This window comes from Solea senegalensis, linkage group LG3 (genome assembly GCF_019176455.1).
Source record: "Solea senegalensis isolate Sse05_10M linkage group LG3, IFAPA_SoseM_1, whole genome shotgun sequence".
In the NCBI taxonomy this organism is placed as follows: Eukaryota; Metazoa; Chordata; class Actinopteri; order Pleuronectiformes; family Soleidae; genus Solea; species Solea senegalensis.
The window spans coordinates 21,446,241-21,452,240 of NC_058023.1; the positions used below are offsets into that span (position 1 = coordinate 21,446,241).

At 41.7% G+C, this 6,000-nt stretch overlaps 1 long non-coding RNA gene across 1 annotated transcript; it reads left to right on the plus strand.

Moving 5' to 3' along the window:
* Nucleotides 1-2,668: 2,668 nt before the first annotated feature.
* On the plus strand, nt 2,669-3,267 carry LOC122767088. The gene is made up of 3 exons (XR_006360160.1): nt 2,669-2,699; nt 2,824-2,910; nt 3,252-3,267. It is a non-coding gene; the product is annotated as an uncharacterized LOC122767088 (long non-coding RNA).
* Nucleotides 3,268-6,000: the final 2,733 nt, after the last annotated feature.

Sequence of the window (6,000 nt, forward strand, 5' to 3'; positions counted from 1 at the left end):
TCCTATACAACATTATATAGGTGTGCTGACGCTTACTCTGACATGGACCTTACTTGTCTGACTGGATATGTTATTCCTCACAGACTTCTCAAGGCCAAGGAGAAGAGGTTCAGGACCTACAGGCAGAGGTTGTAAGACTGTGAGAGTGACTGTAGGACTCACCGGAGCTACAGCACAGCATACTCAAACGCCAGGAACAGTCTGATAAAAAACACTCAGACAGTCCTGTATCCCAACAACCAAACCTAGCCTCCATGGCCACTTCGACCCTGTGTACACCACTGTGACCAAAAAAAGACCCCACACTGCTGGGCGAGTGTAACGAATAAAAGAGCCCACCCCCTGCCCAGGAGCAGATTGAACTGAATGGAAAAACACAGAGTTGCACTGTATGGCGCCCTTATCTCATCAGTGATGGACTTGTTGCTGCAAGCTCATTCCCAATCTGTATCAGACAGTCAGGAAACTTTTGGGGGTGAGGCAGTCCTTCCTGCAGACACTAACTGAGCCTTGTCCCACTTGCCACACCCCCACAAGAGCAACATGTCCTATGTCATGTCTCAGGCCCCATGGAACACGCCATTGAGAACCAAAGCTAACTTTAACAAGGCACTCCTGACAGTATGACTTGGCTCTCTTTTGGTTTCATGGTGAAACACTTGTACCAGGGTTTCACTATTATTCCTAACCTATCCTCCCCTTCCATCCTAGGGATGGATTTCATGATTAGAGCCATCCTGATCATCTATGGATCCTGTCTTCATGGATGACGTTCCTTCCTTGGTGGACGTGGATGAGGACTGCACAGTTGAACCATTCATTGCAGGGGAGGCCATTATGTCATTAGATACCCTACAATCCAGTCTCATGTCAAAAGTAGATAAGGCTAGTCTTGAGGATGGGCAGAAAGCATCATCTTGGACACACTTCAATGATGGAACACATAATAGATGATGGTGCAGGTGCAGCAGAGCCTATAAACCTCCCTCCTTATTGCACCTCTCTAACTAAAAAGCATATCATAGAGGAGCAGGTTGAACAGATGATGCAGGATGAATCACTGAGCCTTCCACTGGCCCATGGGATCCAGTGAAGCTGGACTCCAGTCTACTTTCACTCTATGTGACGAGTTGGTCTAGGTTTTGATTTCCCAGTGATCTGTTGTTTTTGTGTGAGCAGCGTGGAAATCCCTCCATTTTGTCAAGATCTGGCACTTAAGGGAAGGTAGACAGTGCTTAAATACACTGGGAAGGGGAAGACAATGAGAAATAGTTGCAGCACAAGGCAGGGCAGGTAATCACAAGCGGAAAGCTTGATGATTACTTGATGATGGGATACTTGAAATCTTGTGGTTGATGGGCTAGTGATGAACATGGCCAGAGTTAGGGCCTGCTGGAACTAAGGGTGTCAGGTCTCTACTTTAAATAGAAAAAAAATGGAAATTGGATACTTAATTTGTATTATTATTATTATTATTATTATTATTATTATAATAATAACTAATATTATTGTTATTGTTATTGGTATTATTATAATGATATGTATTGAAGCATCTGGTTCAATGATATATGCTTATACATGATCTCACCCACCAAGCTTCTTGAAAAGGTACATTGTCTGGATGTCAGTCCAGCCCAAACTCAGTCTGTTATTGTTTTGATTGTTTTGATTATTTTGGTTGTTTTGATTGAGAGACCCCTATTGGCAGAAATGACATACTGTGTGTTTCAATAAATACATCAATAAATTAGTTAGAAACATGATTCAGGCCCAACCCTACAGCTTCATGTCCTCTGCCCAGATGGGCGGTATGCAAAAATAAACAACACTGCAAATACATAAAATCTGGTGATATTGTGATGAGCCTGAACTTAAGACAGGGATGAACCAGAGCAAAATCATGAGGACATTTTTAGACAGCAGTCTCCTCTTGTTACTGTTCTCCTGCTTTTCCTCTGCTGTGTCCTCCTCTCTTTATTCCTCCTCTTGTCAGTTACAGGGACAATTTGATCTAAATGGGATGCACAAACCCGGAGATGTGATTCTCGGTGGGGTTTTCAGACTTCACTTCTTTCCAGCTTATCTTGATCTGTCTTTTACCTCAGAGCCACAACAGCCTACCTGCTTTGGGTGAGTCTGACAGGGAAACAGACACATTAAGAAGCTGCAGGAAAGTAAGGCAATTAGTATGAAACCTTCCTGATTATTTTGTTGTTCATGTCAAATAACAATTAATAATATGACCTTTTTGAAGCCTCTAAGTTTTATTATTGGTTGTAGCTTAAGTCACTATTTCCAGTATCTGACGTTATGAAAGATGTAGCTTTGCACAGTGACTGTATGATGTATTTAAATGGTAAATCTTTTAGGATTTGATAAAAACTTCAAATATTTTTTGTGTCAGTTTTGATGTTATGGGATTCAAACTGGCTCAGACCATGGCCTTTGCTATCGATGAGATCAACAGAAACTCCAACCTGCTGCCTAATGTGACTCTGGGATACAGTCTGTATGATAACTGTCTCCAACTAGGCATTGCATTTCGTGCAGCACTGACCCTAGTCAGTGGTCAAGAAGAGCAAGTTACATTAGAGGAGAAATGTGAAGGAACTCCTCCAGTCCTAGGGATTGTGGGTGATTCTTCGTCGACTCGTACTATTGCCATATCCACAGTCTTAGGTTTGTACAGAGTGCCTCTGGTAAGTTTTTTGTTTTTTTTTGTATTTCAACTCACTCATCATTGTGATGTTTTTTATAATGTAATTTAAGTAGTTAATGGGAATTACACTTTTCTTTTTGAATACATGCTTTGTTGTTTTGCAGGTGAGTTATTTTGCCACATGTTCATGCCTGAGTGATCGACAAAAATTTCCATCTTTCTTTAGGACTATCCCGAGTGATGCTTTTCAGGTGAAAGTCAATTTGCTAATTCAAAATTTATAAAACAAATCATGTGCAACAACATTCCATATATACTGCATTGAAAAATATCACTTTGTGATTTGAGAAATGTTGATAGTAGTCAAATAAAATACAATCCACAGGAAAGTCTTTAGTGTGACATACTCTTATACTTGAACAATATCATGACCCTGACTCTCTTAAACCTGGAGTGAACCCTCGTTAATGTTACTGGTATAAACCTGTTCTACTATTTCATGTCCACAAATATCTGCTGCTTGTTTAGCAGGATTTCTAGTGAAAGATGATTCCAGCCTGTGCACTAATCCCACTGCTCTGTGTCCACACAGGTGAATGCTATGATTCAGATTCTAAAACACTTTGGTTGGACTTGGGCAGGTCTGATCATCAGTGATAATGATTATGGAGTCCACGCTGCCCGATCCTTTCACTCTGATCTGGGTCCAGCTGGTGGAGGTTGTCTGGCTTACACTGAGATTTTGCCCCGCGTTTACAACCCTGCTGAACTAAGGAGAATAGTGGATGTGATGAGGAAATCTACAGCTTTAGTAGTGATTGTGTTTGCAAGTCAGAATCACATGCTCAACCTTATGAAAGAGGTAGGTGTTGATATATATTCCTATTGAATAGCTTGGTATACGACTGTTTTGTCTGTAAATCTGACTGTTATTTTTATGTTTCATTTTTACACATTTAAACAATTTCCTTTGGGATAATAAAAGTATTCTGATTCTGATTATGACTTGTTAAAGGTTCTATCAGTAGTATTTTAGAGTAAGAATGTTTAAAGCATCACTTCAGGAACTAACATTTGGAAAAGTATTTAACACATTTTATCTATGTTACGGAAAAGTGTAGTGGAAACTAGACTGAGAGCAGAAGTCAGTATTTGTGAGCAACAGTATGGTTTCATGCCTAGAAGAGTACTAAAGATGCAGCATTTGCTTTAAGAATGCTGGTAGAGAAATACAGAGAAGGTCAGAGGGAGATGCATTGTGCTTTTGTAGATCAGGAAAAAGCCTATGACAGGGTGCCGAGAGAGGAACTATGGTACTGTATGAGGAAGTCTGGAGGTGTGACAGAGAAGTTCAAGGTGGAGGTGGGGACTACATCAGGGTTCGGCTCCGAGTCACTTCTTGTTTGCGGTGGTGATGGACAGACTGACAGATGAGGTTAGACAGGAATCTCCATGGACTATGATGGTTGCAGATGACATTGTGATCTGTGGTGAGAACAGAGACCAGGTGGAGGAAAAGCTCGAGAGGTGGAGATATGCTCTAGAAAGGAGAGGAATGAAGGTTAGTCGCAGCAAGACAGAATGTATGTGTGTGAATGAGAGGAACCCAAGTGGAACCATGAGGCTACAGGGAGTGGAGATAAAGAAGGTGGAGGATTTTAAGTATTTAGGGTCAACAGTCCAGAGCAGTGGAGATTGTGGAAAAGAGGTGAAGAAATGTGTTCAAGCTGGTTGGAATGGGTGGATAAAAGTGTCAGGGGTAATGTGTGATAAACGAGTATCAGCCAGAATGAAAGGAAAGATATACAAGACAGTGGTGAGACCAGCGATGCTGTATGGTCTAGAGACAGTGGCACTGAGGAAAAGACAGGAAGCAGAGCTGGAGGTAGCAGAGATGAAGATGTTGAGGTTCTCTTTGGGAGTGACGAAGATGGATAGGATCAGGAATGCATCAATCAGAGGAACAGCAAATGTCATATGTTTTGGAGATAAGGTCAGAGAGGCCAGAATGAGATGGTTTGGTCATGTACAGAGAAAGGATAGTGAGTATATTGGTAGAAGGATACTGCAGTCTAGAGGGAGACCAAAGAGAAGGTTTATGGATGTAGTGAAAGAGGACATGAAGTTAGTTGGTGTGAGAGAGGGGGATACAGAAAACAGGGTTAGATGGAGGAGGTTGATTCGCTGTGGCGAACCTTGAGGGGAGCAGCCGAAAGGAAAGGAAGACGATTTAACACATTTTATCTGATTAGATATCAGTGTTTAAAGTTTGATTTAAATGCTTGATTTTGAAAAATGCCAATAAGTGGTCTCAGAGCAGAGGAGGGAAGTAGATACGGACAGTGGGGAGCAGTCCATGGGGTTTGGCCCTGAATTAATTCTTACACCAAGTTGCAGCTGTGTGAGGAGCCTCTTAAACAATCAGACTTAGCTTCAACAGGGGGAAAGAGTAAGGCGACAAACTGACAGCTTTGCTCCTTTTGCAAAAGGGGGAGGAGTCTGGGACAATGAGTGAAGCAATGGTTGGACAAGATCGTCAAAGGAGTGCCAGTGGCAAAAGCGTGGACTAAGAAAGCCATTAACAGTAGCTGGAGTTTGAGAAGAGAGAAGCAGTTGATTAGAAATGTTGTATCTACTGCTTCTCTCTTGAAATAACATCTGGATCAGCAAATAGCATCACTAGATACACATACATTGATTTACATTGCAAAACATGATTTGGGTTTAGTTACATACTTGTTATTATTCAATGTACAGGTGGTGAGGCAGAATGTGACAGGCCTGCAGTGGATGGCCAGTGAAGCCTGGGTCTCAGTGTTTTCACTCCAGATGCCCCATCTCATGCCGTACCTGAGTGGAACACTGGGCATTGCCATCCGTCGAGGAGAAATACCAGGACTCAGGGAGTTTCTCTTACAAATACGCCCTGACCTACATCACAAAAACACCCATGGGAATAGCATGGTGATAATTAAATATTTCAATCTGATATTGAAATAAACCACCAAAAATTGATAAACCACCAAAAATTAAATAGTGTCATTATTTCAAGAAAACCTTTTTTTTTCTTTTTTCATTTTTCATTTTTTCCAGGTGAATCAGTTTTGGGAACACAGATTTCAGTGTAGATTTGCACCACCTCCAGCAGGTTGGGTGGAAACTGGAGGAGAATTATGCACTGGACAGGAAGCTGAAGAGAATGCAGAGACTGAGTTCTTGGATGTTTCAAACCTCAGGCTAGAGTATAATGTGTATAAGGCTGTGTACGCTCTGGCATATGCTCTTGATGACATGCTGCAGTGTGAGCCAGGGAGAGGACCTTTCAGCAACAACACCTGTGC